Below are 22,205 nucleotides of genomic sequence, written 5' to 3'. Positions count from 1 at the left end.
CAGGGTTGGGAGAAGGCTTTGGGAAAAGACTGTATTTACATGAACTAACCTACTCTGCCGAGGTATCCAGCGGACAGAGCTAGGCTGCCTCTGCTCTAGGTGTCCGGAGGAGGGAAGGTGTGTGGGGCTCCAGCCTGAGACTCTTCCTCCCTCCTGCCAAGACCTGACTATTAATCACTATCCTGTCACTCCTTTCTTCAAGTGCCATGTGAGTCAGAGGAAACGTGTGGTAGGAAGCACAAGGGCCAAGTTTGCGAACATCAGGTGCAGCAGCAAGAATCCCAACTATCAGAGTAGCAAGTTCTAGAGCCCTAACCCATTGTGGCCATCCCAGCCAAAGACCTGGCTCTAGGAGGTGTGAGTCACCCAGCAGGAGGGGAAAGATTCACTCTTACACAGCTGGAGACAGGGGAGTTGAGCTCTGGGGCTTTACCACAAGCATGGGTGGCAAGTTTGTATAAATTTTGGTGGTGCCCAGAACCCGCCCCGCAACTCCGCCCCCCAAACTATACCCCCACCTGCCTAAGGCTCTGGGAGGGGGCTTGCGGGGGAGGTCTGGGGTGCAGATCCTGGGCTGGGGATTAGGGTGCAGGCTGTGGGATGGAGTTTGGGTGCTAGGTGCAGGCTCCATGCTGGGGCAGGGGGTGGGGTTGTAGGAAGGGATGAGAAGGGCAGGCTCTGGGAGGGAGTTTGGGGGTGGGAAGGAGTGTGTGGGAAGCAGGAGGGGTGCAGCCGCTGGGAGGGAGTTTGGGGATAGGAGGGAGTGCAGGGCTGAGGATGAGGGATTCATGATGCAGGAGGTGGCTCAGGATCAGAGTTGGGACTCAAGGCGTTGGAGAGGCTCAGGGCAGCCTGCCTTGCCATTAGTGGAGGGTGGGCACTAGGACCCCAGGGGAAGCAGACAGCAGTTCTGCCCAGAATCCCTCTACTCCAGCAGCAGGAGCAGGCAGGAGACAGTCGCACGCTGCTTTTTGTCAGGCAGGGACGCAGCGCCAGACATGCAGGGGGAGGGGTGGCAGGGCCAGGGGAAGAGACCCAGCTCCAAATATTGCTGGAGCAGGGCCCCCAGCCCTGAATATTCCTGGAGCCCGAGCACCGCAAATGTATATAACCTGCCGCCTATGACCACAAGCCAACACAAGGTCCCACTGAGATTTGAACTCAGATTACAGGATTCAGAGTCCTGAGTGCTGCCCATTACACCATGGGAGCAGCTTGTGCTGCCTTCTCTGCACATCGGTGACCCTCATGGGGCTGCTTGTGTAAGGGGGCTCTTGGCCCTTTACTAAAACTTAGTGTGTGTGTGGGGGGGGGGTTTGGTTGGCTAGTTCCCAGCACCAATAGAAGGGGGAAGGATCAATGGGAAATCAGGACCCTGAGACTGACAGTCCCCAGGGACAATAGGGAGAGGCCAAAGCTCCAAGTTAGCTGCACTGATAGGCCAGGCAGTGTAATGAGGGAGTCACCAGGCCAGGGGGTCCCATCCTCCATGTGAGCTGGAACTGCCTGGGTGAGAGTGGGGCAGAGCTAAGGGGAGAGCAGGAGCCCGAGAAGAGCCGGGGAGCAGAGCTGTGCAGGTGTAGTGCCAGAAACTGCTACATGTAGGAATTTGCAACCTGTAGCAGTTACTGATACCTGAGGTTGTTCTTATTTGCTGACTTGTCCTAATTGGCTAAAACTTGACAGCGGTTTCTCTAGCAAAGGCCAGTCCCTGTCCCCTTGGTCCAGACATCCTCCTTCATATCAGGCTAGGGTGACCAGATGTCAAAGATGAAATATCGGGACGCGGGGGGCGGAGCAAAAAAAAAAAAACCTGGAGGGCCCCCCCGCCACCAAGCGGCAGTGGCACAGCCCCATCTCCAACCAACTCTCGGCTCCAACCCCCGCTACACCCCCAGCTCCCCCATCCCCTCACTCCTGGGCCCAGCCTGGGCTCCGAACTCTGCAGCCAAGCCATGATCCGGGCCCTTCCTGCAGCTCCCGGACAAGGGGTGAACCAGGCTGCTCCCAGCAGGAGCGTGACCACCCCATGTATGTCTCTGCCTCCCACCCACCTGGGCCCTGCCTGCTCCGCGCTGCCCCCAGCCCCATTGCGCTGCCCCGCAGGCTGCAGGGCTGGAGCAGCTTCTGCACTGCGCTCCCAGCCATGGCCATGGCCTGTGTGCAAACCTAGGAGGGAGGAAGAATGCTGTGTGCTTGGGAAAGAGGCAGGGCCAGGGCAAGGATTTGGGGAGGGATCCAATGGGGCAGTGAGGGAGTGGGCCTGGGGTCAGGGGCAGGACCAGGGCCAGGATTTGGGGAGGGATCCAATGGGGGAATGAGAGGGTGGAGTTGGAGGGGACAAGTATCCCTCCAGACTATGCCTGTGTGCTGGAACAGAGGACAAAGTTATTTGTTTGTCCAGGGTCCCGACCACACATCGCTTGGGACGCGGGACAAATAAGCAAATATCAGGACAGTCCCGATAAAATCGGGCCGTCTGGTCACCCTACATCAGGCTTCAAGTTGAGAATCATTTCCCATTCCCGCTCTGTGGGAGGAGAGACTTTTAAACGTGCTCTCTGTGCTACTGCACATGGCTAAGCAAAGAGAACAAACCCCAAATCCCCCCTGTGCTTTGGGAGCCAGGTTTGTGGTGGGAATTCTGTGGTTCAGATGGCTTCACACCTGGTCATTGTGATTTTTTACCAGTTTCTCTGGCATTGGGGCATTTTTGTATTCACAGCTGTGATGGCCAAGTGGTTAAGATGTGGGAGTTGAAATCCAAAAGGGTTTCCCTGAGCAAGTTTGAATCCTACTCACAGTGAGGCCTGTGTTTTAGCCAGTCTCTCACCCGGGCAACATCTCTATACAACCCCCTGAGACACTCTCAATTCTCTCCCCACCCCAAGTAAATCCCGTTCTGCTCCTTTCATAGAGATCCCTGGGGCACCACCTCACACTGTGTCCCTGAGGGGTCAGGCAAACTCTCAGCACCTGAAGCCTCTGGCAGTCACCTGATGCCCCATAGATCAGCCATAGCCCTGGTTCTGCTCCTGTCTCTAGAGTGCGAAAGAAGCCAAGTCAGCGACTCCATGGGAGCTATGGGGCTGCAGAACCAACAGAGAAAAAATAGGTGCTCAGCACCTACTGGCAGCCAGCTCCCCCCCTCCCCCATACACACTACAGGCCTTGCTGACAAGCTCCTCCTCTTCCCCTTCAGCACCTCCCACTTGCCAGTGATCAGCCGTTCAGTGGGGTGCAAGAGGCACTGGGTGGGGACGGGAAGGAGCAGGGACGGGAAGAGGTGGGGGTGGGAGAGGAATGGGGCAGGAAGGTGCAGGAAGGGAAGAAATGGAACGGGACGGGGTGAGGACTTGGGGGAAGGGGTGGAGTGGGGGCAGGGCCTGAGGAGGAAAGGGGGGGATTTGTCCCAGACCCCAGACCTCCCTAGGGCCGGCCCTGAAGGGAAGCACTGACTATCACAGTGACAATAAAACTGACCAGCATTGCGGGGGAGGCTGAGGGAGATCCGCACTCATCAGGTCTCTTCTCTCCCCCAAGGTGAGCCAGACACTGCTCTCTCCTGGCTCTCACTCTAGCAGCAGGACGCCAAGGAGCCATTTCCCCACAGGAAGTTCATTGAGTGCCCCTGTGGTGCTGGGGGGTGGGGCTGGCGCTTCTGCTGGCTGTGGGGCTGGCAGGGGGCTGATGTCTGCACAGACTCTCAGCTGCCAGGCCGGAGGGGGCACTTGGGACCTTACCAGACTGGCTCAGTGAAGACGGGGGGTTGACAGACCAATACAGATGCTCTCCAGAGTACGGAGAAGCATCCGCCCATGGAGCCAGGCAATGAGCATTTCCCACAGCCTGGAGCCGAGGGGGAGGCAGCAGCTGCTGTTCCAGCTCCTGAGGGACAGGCCCTGTCAGCCAACAGACACTTCTTACTCACCACAGCTAATGGTGCCGGGTTCCTCCGGTGGGGGTGTGGAGCAGCCATTTGTTTTCCTGTCCTTTTTGTGTGCAACTGCTGACAAAAACATCCCAGACAGAGAAGCAACAGGCCAAAATGCTCTCATATAACTGCCAGAGTAGCTCAGTTGGGAGAGTGTTAGACCGAAGCTCTAAAGGTACCTGGTTCAATCCCTGGCTTTGGCAGGCCTTGTTATCACTCTTCGTACAGGGGATGTTTTCTGGGAGCACAGCAGTCCCTGCACCCAAGGTGAGTTCCTGAGTTTGGGCTCTGCAGTAGGAAAACAGAGAACAGGCTTCTGCCCCTAATTGGCCCACCTGACCTTTAATAATGAGAGCTGTCTTTCCCAACATGGTAGGAAGAAAGTGAGGCAGGGTAGGTCTCAGGAATGGTGCCAGAGGGCTGCTAGGCAGGGATTGGGGATGGAAGCTCCTCTGTACAGCTGAGCAATGGCAGTACCAGGGAAGGGGTATCTGTAAAAGTGACCCAGCACACCTCTCCCACTCTGGGCATCTAGAGCAGAAGCAGCTGGGGCTGACAGCTCCAAGGGAAGGCTTAAAAGCCACAGAGCAACTGAGGTCAGGGCTAGAGGAGGGCAGGACCATGCCTATGTGTGGCCTTCAGACAGGCACAAAAACACTCAGCCAGTCTGCTCCCTGCAATGCCAAACACCCATTGAAGGTCACCAGCATGCAGGGCAGCTGCTGATGCTCTGTGGATAACATCATAAGGTGCTAGGAAAGCAGGGCCAGCCCCCATGGTGGGGCCTCTGACTGGTCCCACTCAAGGTGCTCACTTTTGCAGTGGGGCAGGAGATTTTACCCCAAGAGGCTTTTCCGAAGCTGACGAGAAGCAGAGAAACACCCAAGCTCCGAAGACGCTGTGTAGCAAATACTGTCCAGCACAGGGACAGGCGCACACGCCAGCCCGGGCAGTCACTCACTTTCTTTGGCAAGTCAGGAATGACAAAGGCTAGACTGGAAGCACTTGGGTCTCATGTCCCAGCCTTTGTGACACCCACCCCCCAACTCCTTCCCAGGGCTCTAGCTGAAGCCAGAGCATTGGCCTGAGAAGCCAAGAAGAGGTTCCAGCCCTGAAGGAAGTAGAACTTTCAGCACAAAGGTAAAACTGCAGAAACACAACCACCAAGGGACTCACACCCTCAATCTTTTGATCCACACTCAGATACCTTATCCATTAGGCCACATGAGGGGTTCCTGGGACTTTTTTTGCCTCTCTTTTGCCTACCTACTCGCTCTTGTGGTGAATGGTGAAGATGGTTTCAACAAGTCCAGGTAGTTCAGTTGGTAAAGCATCAGGCTCTTAATTTGAAGATCCAGGGTTCAAGCCCTTGTCTGGGTGCTCAGCTTTTAAGTTGCCTTGTGTGCCAGGAGCCAAATGATTCCTGGTGCTGTCCACCAGCCACATGCAGATTCCCAGAATCCATGGCCATTTCCTGGAAAGGTTCCTTTCCTCAGGAATCAGGAGAGAGGTCACATCCACAGGAACAGGCCTGGAACATGCAGTCTCTGGCTGGCAGGTGGTGCTGTGGGGCCAGGTGCTGAGAAAGCTCAGAGGGAGAGCAGCAGAGCTGAGGGGAAGAGAGACAGAGAAGCAATGAGTACAGAGGGCAAGTGTACAGGGGGTTCAGGTCCAGCTATTGTGGGGAACTTCCCTGGTTTATACATGACCCTGGTGCAATTGGCCAGAGAGAGGATCTGAGTCCCCACCCCCTTACCAGAGGCCTGCCTGACCCCAAGGACGCTCTTTCTACTCTCATGTGGCAGAGTCCTCGTAACCCCAACAAGGCTGGGCCCAGGAATCCTGCTGAGAAACCAATACTAGTCTGGTTGGGGAATTTGGTTTGAATGTATTCTTAGTATTCTCTTCTGATTTCTGAATCAGTTCAGCTCAGTCTCTGTCCTCCAGGTGTGTTTCCAGCTGTTCAGTTATGGGGGAGAGAGGCCAAGTCATGGTGTCTCTACCCTTCTTTCATAGTTTCTTCCAGCTTGTTAGGAAGCTCCTTTGCTAGGATGTGAATCAAGTAGTGTCTATCCTCACAAGGCAGACTTGTACAAACCATATGATCATTATATGAGAGTGGTGAATATGGGGCTTCCAGGGTGCTGCTTTGAGCACAGCGTGCCACACCTGGGCTTCCATTGCGATGGAGACGTACCCTTAGAGTCCATCTCTCCTGGGATAAAGATGGCAGCAGGGCTGGCCTGGCTCATCTGACTTGGGCTCATGGACGTAAAGCTGAGGGGCTAAAAACTGTGGTGCAGATATTTGTGTTCACACTGAAGCCTGGGTTAAAAAACTCTCACCCCTCGTGGGGCCTAAGAGGTTGGGCTCGAGCCCATATGTCTGCACTGTAATTTTATAGAGGTTGGGAGGGAATTTAGCAAGTGGAAATAGTAAAACTGCATTGAGGGGAGTGAATCACTGACCTATCAGCTCTTAACACCCAAACTTTCAGTAACTCTATTATCAGTGCCTGTGCGTGTAATTTAAACCATAGGTTCATCTAGTTCTGAATCTTGTCTTCTGACAGTAGCCAATGCCAGGTGCCCCAAAAGCCACCACTGGGAGTTGAATCCAGGATCTCCTCTTTACAAAACAGGTACTTTAGCCACCTAAGCTATGGTACCTGCTGTTACTTAAAGTGTCATGTCTGCCCACACCTGACTGTCTGCCAATACCCACTGGGCCCTGACAAACGTTGCTCGTGTTTGGCTTCCGTAAAGCAGAGGAGCAGGTGAAGTTTTGCTCCCAAGGGGTGTGTGTGATTCTTTGGACAAGTCTACACTACAAAATTAGGTTGGTGTAATTACGTTACTTAGGCTGGCAATGCAGTATATCAACCTAATCCCAGGGCAGATAGCGGCTCAGCTCTCAGAACTTTCTGGAACTATGAAAGGGGAGGGGCCCAGCCTCTGTAGCAGGAACGCAGGGCAGGTGAGTTCATGGCGGGCATTATGGGATACTGGTGGAGGCCAGTTATGGTGATAAAATGACCAGCAGCATTTACACTGAAAATTTGCCACTTTAAGTTTGCTGCACAAAGCTCTAGGCCTCTCGTCTAGGTGGTTTTATTTTGTCACCTAAACAGGGCAGTTTTGTCACCAGATGTGGTATTGCAGTGTGTGCACCTGCCAAAAGCTGCTGACCGAGGGAGCGTTGTGTGTTTTTCACACACCTGAGCAATATAATGATGCTGAAATAACTTTGTAGTGCAGACCTGGCCAAAGATTCACACACACACAGCTTGCAAGGAAAAGTTCACCTGCTTCTCTGCTTTGCAGAATCCAAACACAAGCAAAGCTTTTCAGGCCCCAGTGAGGATGGCAGGGAGTCAGGTGTGGGCAGACACTGTGTTTTAGCTACAGGAAGGTACCATGGCTTAGCTGGTTAAAGCCCCTGTTTTGTAAACAGGAGATCCTGGGTTCAACTCCCAGTGGTGCCTTGTTGATTAACTTTTGGGGCACCTGGTGGTGGCTACTGTCAATGGACAAAACCCAGAGCTTGATGAGCCTTTGGTCCAGCCCAGTATGGCAGTTTAAATTATACTCACAGGCACTGATAACAGAATTACTGAAAGTTTGGGAGTTAAGAGTTGATAGGTCAGTGGTCCAGCCTCTCACAGATGACCCTCCTCCCTCTGGGACAGGGGCAGGTCTGGGCTCTCACACCAATTGCTCATTGTGGCTGCCAGAATCTGTGGGCGGCTCATTTAGGTTACACTGAGTATGAAGTCCTGCTTTGTGCACCGTGTATGAGAATGAAAATCCTAAACCGCCCTTTGAAATAACGAATGCAGCAGGACGTGTTATTGTCCCTGCCCCAAAGCAGACAGACCAATGGAGAAATGCCATTGAGTCCAGGGTAATACTTCATTGCAGTTTTACCTTTTTTGCTTGCTAAACTCCCTTGCAGCTTTGAGGGGGCCCAGAGCCCAGTATTGGAAGCACCTGACCTTTCTTTCTTCTCTTGCTCTTTGTCAGCAAGGGGAAGAAAAAGAAGCTCTCCTTCAAGCTGGAGTCAGAAGGGCGACGTCAGGATGACTTCCTGAGTGCCGGCTCTAGTCATTTGCTCTACCAGCTGACCTATCGAAGGGCTGCCACTTCTCTCTCCAGGTTCGCCCATTGGTGTGTTCAGAATGGAGAGGAGTAACTAGTGGTGTTCCCCAATGGTCAGTCCTAGGACCACTCTTATTCAATTTATTCATAAATGATCTGGAGAAAGAGGTAAACGGAAGTGGCAAAGTTTGCAGATGACACTAATCTGCTCAAGATAGTTAAGACCAAAGCAGACAGTGAAGAACTTCAGAGACGTATCACAAAACTGTGATTGGGCAATAAAATGGCAAATGAAATTTAATGTGGATAAATGTCAAGTAATGCACACTGGAAAAAATACCCTCAACTATACATACAATATGATGGAGGCTAATTTAGCTATAAATAATCAGGAAAGAGATCTTGGAGTCATCATGGATAGTTCTCTGAAGACTACCGTGCAGAGTGCAGCAGCAGTCAAAAGAGCAAATAGGATGTTAGGAATCATTAAAAAAAGGAGAATAAGATAGAGAATATCTTACTGCCTTTATATAAATCCATGGTACACCCATATCTTGAATACTGTTTACAGATGTGGTCTCCTCTTTTCAAAGAAGATATACTGGCATTAGAAAAGGTTCAGAGAAGGGCAACTAAAATGATTACGGGTTTGGAATGGGTCCCATATGAGGAGAGATTAAAGAGACTAGAAATTTTCAGCTTGGAAAAGAGAAGACTAAGAGGGGATATGATAGAGGTATATAAAATCATGAGTGGTGTGGAGAAAGTGAATAAGGAAAAGTTATTTACTTGATCCCATAATATAAGACCTAGGGGCCACCAAATAAAATTAATAGGTAGCAGGTTTAAAACAAATAAAAGGAAGTTCTTCTTCACACAGTGCACAGTCAACTTGTGGAACTCCTTACCTGAGGAGGTTGTGAAGGTTGGGACTATAACAATGTTTAAAAGGGAACTGGATAAATTCATGGTAGCTAGGTCCATAAATGGCTATTAGCCAGGAAGGGTAAAAAATGGTGTTCCTAGCTTCTGTTCATCAGAGGATGGAGATGGATGGCAGGAGAGAGATCACTTGATCACTGCCTATTAGCTTCACTCCCTCTGGGGCACCCGGCATTGACCACTGTTGGTAAACAGATACTGGGCTAGATGGACCTTTGGTCTGACCCGGTATGGCCGTTCTTATGTTCTTATAGGGCACCTTCTACACGGCGACTGGGCAGTTGACTGACTTTAAATCTAGCTAGCTCTGTTGGTAGAGCATGATGCTCTTAATCCCACCATCATAATCCCACCACCTTAGGTGTCACTCTTCTGCTAATAGTCACAGATCAAAAGGAAACAAACTCTCTGTGCTCTTTGGCAGGTCATGTTTCTTCTTCTCTCTGAGCTTCACTAAAACATGAAGAGAGAACAAACAGACATTTGCATCCTATGTGAAGAGAGTATTTTCTCCTCTTCCATTGTACCCCAGGCAAGAAGAGGGGATAATAACCAGTTAACGGATGATTGCAGAAGGAAAAGTTTGGTCTTTATAAATAGGACAATTATCATTTGGTCTCCATGTCCACTGATGGTAGGACAACATCTAAAGGTTAAAGGGGAGACTCCAGAGGGTCGTATTGAAAGGTGAACTGTCGGACTGGAAGGAGGTCACCAGTGGAGTCCCTCAAGGATCGGTTTTGGGACCGATCTTATTTAACCTTTTTATTACTGACCTTGGCACAAAGAGCGGGAATGTGCTAATAAAGTTCGCGGATGACACGAAGCTGGGGGGTATTGCTAACACGGAGAAGGACAGGGATGCTATTCAAGAAGATCTGAACCACCTTGTAAACTGGAGTAATAGAAATAGGATGAAATACAATAGTGAGAAGTGCAAGGTCATGCATTTAGGAACTAATAATAAGAATTTTGGATATACGTTGGGGGCGCATCAGTTGGAAGCGACGGAAGAAGAGAAGGACCTTGGGGTACTGGTTGATAGCAGGATGACTATGAGTCGCCAATGTGATACGGCTGTTAAAAAAGCAAATGCGATTTTGGGATGCATCAGGCGGGGTATTTCCTGCAAGGATAAGGAGGTGTTAGTACCGTTGTATACGGCGTTGGTGAGACCCCATCTGGAATACTGTGTGCAGTTCTGGTGTCCCATGTTCAAGAAGGATGAATTCAAACTGGAACAGGTTCAGAGACGGGCTACGAGGATGATCCGAGGAATGGAAAAACTGCCTTATGAAAGGAGACTCAAAGAGCTTGGCTTGTTTAGCCTGGCCAAAAGAAGGCTGAGGGGGGATATGATCGCCCTATATAAATATATCAAGGGGGTTAACGTTAGGGAGGGAGAGGAATTATTTAAGTTTAGTACTAATGTAACCACGAGGACGAATGGGTATAAACTGGATATTAGGAAGTTTAGGCTTGAAATTAGACGAAGGTTTCTGACCATTAGGGGAGTGAAGTTCTGGAATAGCCTTCCGAGGGAAGTAGTAGGGGCAAAAGACTTTCCTGGCTTTAAGACAAAGCTTGATAAATATATGGAGGGGATGTTATGATAGGATCGTTAATTTGGGCAATTGATCTTGAATTACCACCAGACAGGTCTGCTCAATGGTCTGCGGGGAGATGTTGCATGCGATGGGTACTGAGTTGCTGCGGAGAACTCCTTCTTGGGTGCTGGCTGGTGACTCTTGCCCACATGCTCAGGGTTTAGCTGATCGCCATATTTGGGGTCGGGAAGGAATTTTCCTCCAGGGCGGATTGGCAGGTGCCCTGGAGGTTTTTCGCCTTCCCCTGCAGCGTGGGGCACGGGTCGCTTGCTGGTGGTGTCTCTGCAGCTTGAGGTCTTCAAACCATTTTTGAGGATTTCAAAAACTCAATCCTGGGATAGGGGTTGTATAAAATTGGATGGGTGGGGTTCTGTGGCCTGCCTTGTGCAGGAGGTCAGACTAGATGATCAGATTGGTCCCTTCTGACCTATGAGTCTATGAGTCTATGAGTCTAAGAAGTAATGGACTTAATCTGCAGCCAGGGAGATTCACGTTAGATATTGGGAACAGCTTTCTAACTCTGAGGGTAGTTAAGCTCTGGAATAGGCTCCCAAGGGTGTCTGTGGAGTCTCCGTCCTAGGAGGCTTTTAAGAACAGGTTGAACAAACCTCTGTTAAGGATACTCTGCATATACTTGGTCCCATAGACAACCTGCTCTGGCTCTGGTTCCCTCCTTCTGCTCCCTGCCTGGGCCGGCTGCTCTGGGCACTTGGTCCCACATGCCCCCAATGCATCGTCTCTGCTTCGCTCTGCTTCAGCAGAGAGGGTTGGATTTCATGACCTCTCCAGGGCCCTTGCAACCGTACAGCTCTATAATTCGATGCCATCGCAATACAATACAAAGAACAACAAAAGTGGAATCCCCCCAATCTAACATCTAACAATTCAGCGTGAACTGACATTCCACAGCACAAAGTGACAACATGTAGGAGTGCAAAGCCTGACAATTCAGCACCATGCAAATGAACGCCCCATGGGGCAAAATGACACACTGCAAAAGAGCTCAGCTCAAACCAGTGCAACACAAGCCAGTGCAAAAACCATACAACACGAAACAATGCGTCAGAGTGCAAAGTGACACTGTGCAAAACAGCTCAGCGTGGAACAACGACACAGCACAAACCCACACAACAGAATCACATAGAAAGGTAGGGCAGGGAGGGACCCTGAGAGTCAGGGCCAAGTCTCCCTTGGCCGTCCCTGACAGGTGTTTGAAGAACAAGGAAACAAAGGGCACCACACACTTATGTTTTTTGGATGAGTCAAGAAAAGGGAGAAGCATTGTCCCCCTCGGGTAGCCCCTGTTCAATTCCAGGTCAGAAAACAAAACTCTTCTGCAGGAATATCCAAAAAATGTTGTGTTTCACTTTACTTCATAAGTACAGTTGTGTGGCAATTAAATGATGACCCTAAAGTTTCATAAAAGTGTGGGAAATATGGATGTATCTGAGGAAATGGCTTGGAATGAAGGAAGACAAAAACTGATGGGTCGAGAGAACAGGCCCTGTTTCCCCCTGGTTTGGAACTTCTCTCACAACAACTGGAATAGAAAAGCTAAGCAAATGGGGTTCTATTGTTACAAAGGAGATTGAAGTGAGGCCATTTTCTGCAGATAGAATTAAATGATCATGTCAGGAGTGGGATTTGAAACCACGTCTCCATGCAGAGACCAGAACACCCAATGGATTGGAAAAAAAGAAACTTATAACTAGCACTTTAGACCAGTCCACCATCCTGATACTACAAAGAATGTGACTTATCAACCCTAGTTTTCATTAATAGTTGATGAACTCTTTAGGGAGGTCACGATGGCACATCTCTTTCAACTCCTAGAGACCTTCTACAGCACAGCTGATTTTTAGATACACTCACCCGGACCTAAATTTACATGTTTCCTGGAGCTCCATGAGTTCTGCGGTGTTGGAATCTCCCTGTTCGCTTTTTAAGTGAACAAAAGATGGGTGCTGGCATTCTAAGAGAGTAATGATGAACCTCAAAATCCTGCCCTGTGCGCCAGACAGTCAAGCAACCAGCACCCACAACCTCTACTATGATAGCATCCTGTCTGGGAACAACTCACTTACCAACAGCTGGGGTGTGAAATCCTCATTTCTTTGTAGTTCTGTCACTGTAGTCCCCACTTTCCTATTACTTGTCTGTATAATCTCTGTCTGGTTCTGTAACTGTTTCTGTCTGCTGTATAATTAATTTGTTTAGTGTAAACCAATTAAGGTGGTGGGGTATAATTTGTTAGATAATCATGTTACAATATGTTAGGATTGGTCAGTAAAATGATTGGTTAAGATAGAGCTAAGCAGAACTCAAGTTTTACTATATAGTCTGCAGTCAATCAGGAAGTAAGGGGAGGAATGCGAATGGGAATTGGGGTAGGGGAATTGGAATTATGTTTTGCTAAGGGGGGGAATAGGAACAGGGAAGGGGAACAGGGACACAGGCAAGCCTCTGTGGTGTCAGAGCTGGGAAGGGGGATGCTGAGGAAGGAAACTGGAATCATTGCTTGCTGGAAGTTTACCCCAATAAACATTGAATTGTTTGCACCTTTGAGCTTCATGCATTGCTGCTCTCTGGTCACGTGAGAAGGACCAGGGAATGGGAGGGTGATGGGACAAACCCTGTAACAAGTACGTCTTTCAGAGTGTGAAACCCCCCAGAACCAGTATAATTAAGCTGACCTAAGCCATGGTTAGATAGTGCTAAATGAAAGGAAAGATTGTTTTGCCAATGCAGCTATTACAGGGATGGAAAACCCCTCTCCTCACTGTAGCAGCTGTCTACTCCTCAGTGCTACAGCAGTATTTTAAGCACAGCCAGCCTCAAAGGGAGACCAGATCTGGCTTCATGAATGGTCAGGCACTAAGACAGCAGCAATGACAACACACTAATGTTTCCGTAGTTGGCAGGATTTGAACCTGCATGGGGAAACCCCAATGGATTTCTAGTCCATCGCCTTAACCACTCGGCCACAACTACTTGATGAACAGCTGCTGCCCTATATGATAATTCTGTTCTCACAGAATTGTCACTTCAAATGGCTCAGACCAGCTTCCCCAGCACACTCACTGCTGTGCATTAGTGTAAGTGTGTCCATGGTGAACAGCAAGAGTTCCTGCCCATTTTCCTTCCAGCTGGAGCGTGATTAGTGTGTTTGTGGCTAACAACTTTGCTATAGATTGTTGTTCATTCCCCACACTGACAATTCAGACAGTCCCTTTCCTATTCCAATCTCCACCATATCATTCCAATAGCCGGGGCAGGATTTCTCTGGGGCACTGAAATGTTTCAGGGGTTGGTGTGTGAGCTCAGCCTTGTATTCCATCCCTGATGTTTCATGGACTAACAACAGCAGCAGAAAGAAAGAGCTGAGCCAATAACTCACTGTCAGCACGGAAGGTGGCCACGTCCCCTCTGTCTGACCATTGCCATTGCAGGAGAGAAGGGTTCACTGCAATCGAATGCCCTGGCTCAGACCAGAGACACAGGGAGGTTTTACTGTTATTGGATCTGTGCAAAGGAAATTGTGCCTCTGTGTGAAATTGAGGAGGGAAATGAAACATCCACATGGTGGCCCAGTGCCTTAAGGAATGTGGGCGATGGAGTCTGGCTGAGAAATGATTTAACAGGAATTTGTATCAATGTATTGCCCTGATTAAAAGCTATGGCTGTAAAGTGCCACTGTTGTTAGTACTTGAACATGTGTGGGGACACCCAAGTGGGTGTCAAGTCCATTACCTTAATGAGGGGTAGTTGATTATTTTGTCAAGATCCAAATTTCTTGGTCAAGGTCTAGTCAATGTCTGGATGACAGAGAAAATAATACACTGATGATAATAAGAAGAATTTAGAAATATTTACAGTTGCTATGGGCATAACTGTGATGATTGTTTCATGTTTCACTCTTTATATCGGACACCACCATAACCTTTCCCTTTAGCCTTGTAGTTTACCAAGGGTAAAACTAAACATCTCTTCAGATACAAGGGAGTGTTTGTGTTTATGTTCATTCCTGCTAGCTACACAGGGGCTTGATGTAGCTGCTTTCAATCCTCCTGCTCTGCCCTGATAAGTAACATTTCAGGGTGTCACTGAACTGAAGGAGGGAGATCATTTTTTGACAGGTTACACTTCCTCTTAAAGGTGTTTGTCTGGCTGGCAGCCCTGGTTCCCAGGTCTCTCCTGAGGGAAGAAACTTTCTGTGTAAAATACTAAAACTTTTAACAGAGAGGAGGGAAAGGCGATGGCCACATGATGGGGCCAGTATGTACCACAACATGGTTCTTTTATGTGGGATGACTCTGAAGATTGACTGATCTCCACTTCCTTGGTTTTGAAGAGATGTTTAGTTGTGCACTTAGGAACCTATAAGGCTGAAGCAATTTTATGGATGCTGACACTACGATTGAAGGGTTATTTAATGTTGTAGAAATCGTTAAAAACACTTAGCTTCAACTTGAGCTGCCTGTTATTAAAGGCTGGTTTCCCCACGTCAGTTCCATAAGCTCTGCTAGAAAGGCCCTGGGTTCTCTCCTGCCTCGGTGGGAACTAGAGGCAATCGTCCCCTGCTGCCCTTGGCTTCAGGCTGATTTTTTTAGGGAGGGGATGTGGAATTGGTTTGTTTGCTGTTGAGAAGGGAGCCGGGCCAGTTCTCAGGGAACCAGAACTCCCAGCATCTTCCCAGCCCAACCCAAGCTGCTGCCCTGTCCCAGCCTCTGTTCCCCTGGGAGCCCTGCTTGTTTGACTCTAGAGCAGGCTGGGAGCAGCAGCTGAGGCAGAGGACAGCCTGGGCTGGGCAGATGCTAGGAGCAGAGCACCAGAGGCCTCTACTGGCTCCCTCCTCAGCAGCAAACAATCAGTCCCCACACACACCCTGGAACAGCAGCCTGGAGCCAAGGACAGTGCCCAGTGGGGGTTTCTCTTTTTCCTCTTCCTGGGGTGAGCAGGGACCTGGGGGTGTTTCTAGCAGGGCAGTTGGAACTGAATTGGGGAACAGGCTTTTAATAACAGGCAGCTCAAGTTCAGACTAATTTTGTTACAATTTTCTTTATAATGTAAAATAATTCAAAAGTAAATGGGCAGTAATTATTGGAACTCTTTTCTCCCTGTCACACAAAGAAATGGCTTTTTGGCTTTTCATGATACAGGAGTCAGGTTCGTTCACTGTGCAGAATCAATGTGCACAGAAGCCTGTTGTGTTTCAGTTGTGTTTCATTTCTTAAGTTCTGCTGCCATCATGTGGCCATTTCCTTCCCCTCCTTTCTGTCCAAAGTGCAGAGCCCAGTTCCTCCAGGAAGAGAAGGATATCTTTCTTCTTTCCTTCCTCAAAAGCCCCCTTCCTTGGAAAGCCCTTTGCTGGATCTGGGTGGGGAACAGCTATTCCTGAGGATTAATTTCACACCATAATTGGGGTTGATATATAGATTTTACAGCCAGACTAGATCACTAGGTATCTCTGCTCTGACCTGATTCAGAACAGAGTCCAGAGAATTTTACCCAGTGACTCCTACACCCACCCCAAGATCTTCTGGCTGAACGAGGCAGGTTCATTCAGAAAGTCATCATGTTTGGATGTAAAGGTGGGAAATGATGGGGAAATTGGTCCCAGTTTCAATGTTGTAACTTCTACACCTAGACCGGGGTGGCCAACCAGAGCCTGAGAAGAAGCCAGAATTTCCCAATGTAACTGCCAAACATGCACCTTTGTAGGCAACTACTGAGTCAATTGTGAAGCTTCCCATCATTATCATTATCCCTCTGAAATAATGATGTGATGGACACTTGGCTGTATATCCCAGTGTGCCCTGCACATCTACAGGCTGCATTAGCCAATCCAACCATTCAGCACTTGCAGATGGGCACCTCTGTACTGTGCCTGAGTCTTGTACAGCTATGAAAGGCTGGTAGATGCCAATATTTCCCTGTCTTTTTAACCTGCACTAATACCAGGCCAGGCCAGGGCTGGGAAGAGAGACAGAGCAGCAGGTTTCCCATATTGTATCCATTTCCCTTTTTCTTGACTAGTTTCTCCTCTGCATAACTTGTACTTCTTTTGTTGTGAGCCTGGCTAACTCAGCTGGTAGAGTGTCAGACTTTTAGTCTGATGGTCCAGCGTTCAAGTCTCTGGTCAGGTAATAAACTACTCACTATATCTTTAAAAATTGTTCTTCTGATGTCCTCTTTGGTGTTACTTTTTCTCTTCAAGACTGTGCCTTTCCTAAGAAGGGCCTTTGTGTGTGTGGGTTTGAAGGGGCAACTTCCTGACATCCTCTCTGTGCTTGCAGCCTGGAGGAATAAAGGCCTCTGGACACACAGCATGTTCCTCCCCTGCATGCACACGCACACGCACACACAGAAAACAAAACAGAATATCTCTAAGGAATTACAATCACCTGCGGCCTTCCTCTATCCTGCTGGATCCCCAAATGATGATGCTCTTCAGCCTAAACCCATGTTCCCTCTACTCCCAGTGACCTTCAGTCCCAATCCACTGCCCCTCCTATGCACACTGCTCCTCACTCCCATCCAGAGCCTACTCTTCTTCACCCTTCTCCTCTATCCCAACCCACAGCCCCCTCCTTTTTACACTGCTCATCAATCCCAACCCACAGGCCTCTCCTATTCCCAGTGCCCCTCAATCCCAAACCACGGCTCTTTCCTTCCCTCCAGCAGCAGGTGCTTCAGACTCCCTCAGGAAGATTTTCTTGCAAGGTTTCGTGTATGAGTCTGCATGTGGATTTTACAGTGCGTTGGAAATATGTTGCATTGCTTGCCAAAATGATCACTTTTGGCTCGTGTTGGATTCCCAGTCTCCTTGTTATTGGGACAGGAGAAAGAGAGAGTTGTTATCCTTGTTGTGTGAATCAAGGGCAGCACAACTGTGCTTGGAAGACCCCGATTGAGAGACTCACCCTCAATTCAATAGCACTTGGTAGGCAGGGGACAAGGGTTCCAGGACCAAGTGGGCTGGGGTCCCAATACTAAAATTTAGGTGTTAAATCAACTTTAAGACAGGGTGGCAGTGGAGGGATGAGTGAGTTCCTAGACAAGACGGTGATGTACAGTGCCTTCTTATTTTCCCTCTTTTCCACTCAGGATGGCAGGTGAACTCTACAGAGGCACCTCTGGGCTTGCACTGACTAAGGACAACACCTGTGAGTGGAGTGCCGGGGGGGCTCATGTTTAAGGACTTTTGGTTGCTGGACTTACAAACCGTAGGGATAAGGACACTGCCCAGCTTATTTGGGGGTGGGTCTTTTCCTCGTGGTTTATGTTTATGTGTTGGGGCTGCTGACATGACTTCTGCTAACCCTGGGCTTACATTGCAATGTACACATATCCTAAGAGGGCATCAATACTGTGATAAAATCCCACTGACCTGGATGATCTGATTTGGGCTCCTGGGGATCAGACTGGAGCCCAGGCTTGGAAACCCTCACCCCTCGTGGGGTCTCTGAGGCTGCGCTGAAGCTCAAGTGTCTACACTGTAATTTTATAACCCTGCAGCACAATCCCCGCAAGCCTGAATCAACTGACTCAGGGTTTGAGAATAGTGACTTGGGTGTGTTAATGGCAGTGTAGACATAATGCTCGGCTATGTCCACACTGCAATGAAACACCCACAGCTGTCCTGTGCCAGCTCAGGCTCCTAAGGGTTTTGGCCGTGGGGTGGTAAATTTGCACTGTAGACATCTCAGCTCAAGCTCAATATCGGGCTCTGGGAGCCCTCAAGGTTGGGAGGGAGTTTAGCAAGCAAAAAAGGTAAAATGGCAGTGGAGTAATACCCTGGACTCAATGGCATTTCTCCATTGGTCTATCTGCTTTGGGGCAGGGACAATAACATGTCCTGCTGCATTCGTTATTTCAAAGGGCAGTTTAGGATTTTCATTCTCATACACGGTGCACAAAGCAGGACTTCATACTCAGTGTAACCTAAATGAGCCGCCCACAGATTCTGGCAGCCACAATGAGCAATTGGTGTGAGAGCCCAGACCTGCCCCTGTCCCAGAGGGAGGAGAGTCATCTGGGCTTCTCATTTAGGTCCATTGAAGGTATCCACACTCCCAAGGATTATTCCAGGAACCATGTACAATGCAGACTTCTCTGAGATAGCACAGAGACAATGGACAGTGCTTGACTCATGTCGTAGCAAAGGTACTTTCTAGCAAGTTGGAAGAAACTATGAAAGGGAAGTAGAGACATTATGAATTGGCCTCTCTCCCCCACAACTCAACAGCTGGAAACACATCTGGAGGACAAAGACTGAAATGAGATAAATCAGAAGAGAATAACAATAATACATTCAAATCAAGTCCTCAAACAGATTAGTATTGGTTTTTCAGCAGAAAATTTTCAGTTTGGGGAATTTTCATGACAGGTGTCCATGAAAGGAGAGAGAGAGAGTTTGAGTGAAAGTTGGCCAACACAGAGAGAGAAACCTAGGAGGACGAAAGAAATTCACAACAGGGAGTCACCCTCATGGATCCAACTTTCTGCTAGGGAGCACACACCACTCCTGGCCAGAGAGATGATCAGCTCTCGCAAATGGCAACATCATCTCCCCTGAAGACACAGCTAGTCCGGAAACTCACACCCAGGTAACGGGAAGTCCCTGCCTGGAGCCAGTACGGCTGTGACCAGAACCCTTCCCAAACCAGATACACATCTCACCGACAGGGACGGTTACTCTTGTCACAGTTGGGGAGCTCTTGCCTGGCATCAACAGGATTCACGCTGTCACTGCTCTTGATCACTTTCCATCTCACCTCAGGGCTGGACTCCGTCCCCATGACTTCTTTTCCCTTGGTATGAAACACAACACAAGAGGAAAAGAAAAAGAAATGGTGGTGAGGCTCCTCTTCTCGCTACTCCTGCACCCCAGGGCTTCAGCTTCAACCCTCCTCCCATTCTGCCATCACAGCTACAATTAGAAATCTGAGCCCAGGGCTCACACCTGCTTGTCTCCCCAATCCTAGGCCCTGTCCAGCATGTCTCCCTCCACAGAAGTTACCTGGTCTCATCTTACACTCCATCTTCATATTGCTTTTCTCCTTCCCAGAGCTCCTGCTCTGCTCCTCAGACCTGTCTGTCCTCAGCTCTGCAGGCAGAGGGGAAGGGGCATGATGGGAACACACACACCCCATTCCAGACACCACACAGCATCCACAGGGCTACCAAAACACCTCATCTTCGGCCAAAACCACACCTCACCCTGAGGGAGCAAAAAGCCTTTGTGAGCACAGCACACACAAGACAGGAAAAGATTAACACCCACACCCAGCCCAGCCAAAGTGGGAGCTTCCTGGCCACAGGTCCATGGGGCTCATGGATGGAGAAGTCTCCTGGGCTGTGGGGGTCACTAGCTCAGCATGTGAATGACTGGGATGTATGAGGAGGCCTGACTGTGGGTTGGGGTGTCCAGAAGGACCTGAGGGAAGGGAATAGGGGGATTAGGGACAGAGGAGAGTGGTGTTACCAAGGTGCATTGTGGGAATGTGGGATTTAGAGAGCCCAGAGTGGATGGGTGTCGGCGGGTTGGACGACCCCACAGTGGTTGAAAAGGGGAACCTGGCAGGTTTGGGTGTAGCAGAGATTGAAGATGAGGAACCTCACACCCTGGGGAAGGGCTGGGGGAGTGGGAGGATGGGAAAGTGGGGCCCAGCAATGAGAAATGGGTTGGAGGCAATTAGGGGTGGGGCGCTGAGAACAGGGATGGGGGAGGAGGAGGAAGGGGGGGGCGGGGTGCTGAGGACGGGAAGGAGGATGTGGGGGGTGGGGCGAGAGGCGGTAGGTGTCGGGGTGCTGAGGACAGGGGGGAGGAGGAGGTCGGGGCGAAGGGAAAGGCCAGGTAGAGTGAACACGATGGGGGAGGGGATGCTGGGGGCTGAGGGATCCCCACAGATGGGGGTGGGGCTGGCGAGAGGGTCACAACAGATGATGGGACACTGGGGGGCAGGTTGTGGGGGCTCGAATGGGCTGCTGGGGCCCTACAGAAGGAGAGGAGGGGGCGGTGCTGGCAGGAGAGTCACAGTGGACGGGGGGACACTGGGGGGCAGGCTGGGGGAGGTTGAAGACCCCGCGGCCCCAGGCTGCCGCACGTGGGGCTGCTCCCAGGCAGCTCAGCCCCCCCCGTTGCCCCCCAGGCCCAGCGGGGGGGGGGTGAAGCCCTTTCACTCGCGCTGCCTCTGCCCTGTGCCCCCCCCGCCCGGCTCCCACGGGCCCGGGGCTGCTCCCGGGGCAGGGGCTGGGCCTGGCGCCTGGAACTGGGTGTCTGAGCCCCCGGCCCCCCCGTGCGGAGCCGCCTCTCCCCGTCCCGCCTCAGCGCCCCTCGGCCCGGCCCCGCCCGCCGGCGCGTTGTCTGAGCAACCGTTCATCCTTCCGCCGTGAGACGAACCAGGAACTGCAACTCCCAGCGCTCCCGCTCCCGCCCCCGCCCCGCCCCGATCAGCTGCTTTGTGCGGGGGTGAAAGGGGCGAAGCGGCGCGGCACGTTCCCACGCGGAGCAGGTTGATACACTGCACGGGGGCGGGGCTCTCTGGGGCGCGGGGCGGGGGGCGGAGTTGTGGGGGGGGGGGCGGAGGTGTCAGGCTGACCCAGGGACCCGCCCTCTCCTGGGCTCGAGAGGACGGAAGCGCCCCGGGGCAGGCTGGGAGTTGTAGTTCCTGGCTCATCTCAGAGCAGAAGTGATGAACGGTTGCTCAGGCAACCCGACCCCTCCCGGTGCACACTGGGAAGCGTAGTTCTCCCTCTCACACGCGGCCTCTATTGGAGGAGGGGCCGTAGCTCGTCAGATCGCCGCTCCCCTCCCCGCTCCCTGATTGGCGGAGAGAGCGCGGGACAGAGACTCGGCGCGTGGGGTGCGGGCCTGGTTCCCTCGCCCCGAGGCTCCGCTGCCCCCGCCCCCTCCCCACGGGGAACCGGGGGGGGCACCAGTGGGACCCGCCCCGGCGCTGCGGGGGGGACGCGGGCTCGGGGGCAGCCGGCGGGCGGGGCCGGGCCGAGGGGCGCTGAGGCGGGACGGGGAGAGGCGGCTCCGCACGGGGGGGCCGGGGGCTCAGACACCCAGTTCCAGGCGCCAGGCCCAGCCCCTGCCCCGGGAGCAGCCCCGGGCCCGCGGGAGCCGGGCGGGGCGGGGCGGGGGGGGGGCACAGGGCAGAGGCAGCAGGGAGTGAAAGGGCTTCACCCCCCCCGCTGGGCCTGGGGGGGCAACGGGGGGGGCTGAGCTGCCTGGGAGCAGCCCCACAAGCGGCAGCCTGGGGCCGCGGGGCCTTCAACCTCCTCCAACCTGCCCCCCAGTGTCCCCCCCGTCCACTGTGACTCTCCTGCCAGCACCGCCCCCTCCTCTCCTTCTGTAGGGCCCCAGCAGCCCCTTCAAGCCCCCACAACCTGCCCCCCCAGTGTCCCATCATCTGTTGTGACCCTCTCGCCAGCCCCACCCCCATCTGTGGGGATCCCTCAGCCCCTAGCATCCCCTCCCCCACCATGTACACTCTGCCTGGCCTTTCCCTTCGCCCCGACCTCCTCCTCCCCCTCCGTCCTCAGCACCCCGACACCGACCTCCTCCTCTCGCCTCATCTCCCACATCCTCCTTCCCATCCTCAGCACCCTGCCCCC

The 22,205-nt window shown here is 51.5% G+C and overlaps 2 long non-coding RNA genes and 5 other non-coding genes across 8 annotated transcripts in view; 3 read left to right on the top strand and 4 right to left on the bottom strand.

The window, feature by feature from the left end:
• LOC127038607 (uncharacterized) overlaps window positions 1-19,901 on the bottom strand; it is a 131,574-nt gene extending 111,673 nt beyond the window's left edge. Inside the window, exons 1-2 of one of the 2 annotated variants that reach the window (XR_007770726.1) lie at window positions 19,546-19,901; window positions 19,263-19,393 (exon numbers count right to left, since the gene is read on the bottom strand). This is a non-coding gene — a long non-coding RNA (uncharacterized LOC127038607). The remainder of the gene's footprint in view (window positions 1-19,262; window positions 19,394-19,545) is intronic. The other variant, XR_007770727.1, reaches the window with a different exon arrangement.
• Window positions 1,141-1,212, bottom strand: TRNAQ-CUG (transfer RNA glutamine (anticodon CUG)). Its single transcript has one exon. It is a non-coding gene; the product is annotated as a tRNA-Gln (tRNA).
• LOC127038611 (uncharacterized) lies at window positions 2,305-5,233 on the bottom strand. The gene is made up of 3 exons (XR_007770733.1): window positions 5,201-5,233; window positions 3,932-4,222; window positions 2,305-3,089 (listed from the first exon to the last, which is right to left on the bottom strand). It is a non-coding gene; the product is annotated as an uncharacterized LOC127038611 (long non-coding RNA).
• On the top strand, window positions 4,065-4,137 carry TRNAF-GAA (transfer RNA phenylalanine (anticodon GAA)). The gene has a single exon. It is a non-coding gene; the product is annotated as a tRNA-Phe (tRNA).
• TRNAT-UGU (transfer RNA threonine (anticodon UGU)) lies at window positions 7,345-7,418 on the top strand. Its single transcript has one exon. It is a non-coding gene; the product is annotated as a tRNA-Thr (tRNA).
• Window positions 13,490-13,571, bottom strand: TRNAS-AGA (transfer RNA serine (anticodon AGA)). The gene has a single exon. It is a non-coding gene; the product is annotated as a tRNA-Ser (tRNA).
• On the top strand, window positions 16,654-16,726 carry TRNAK-UUU (transfer RNA lysine (anticodon UUU)). The gene has a single exon. It is a non-coding gene; the product is annotated as a tRNA-Lys (tRNA).
• Window positions 19,902-22,205: the final 2,304 nt, after the last annotated feature.

The sequence above is a fragment of the Gopherus flavomarginatus genome, chromosome 21 (genome assembly GCF_025201925.1).
Source record: "Gopherus flavomarginatus isolate rGopFla2 chromosome 21, rGopFla2.mat.asm, whole genome shotgun sequence".
NCBI classification, from domain to species: domain Eukaryota; kingdom Metazoa; phylum Chordata; order Testudines; family Testudinidae; genus Gopherus; species Gopherus flavomarginatus.
Note: the sequence above shows the minus strand (reverse complement) of the source record. Positions and strands in the feature narration are given on the sequence as shown.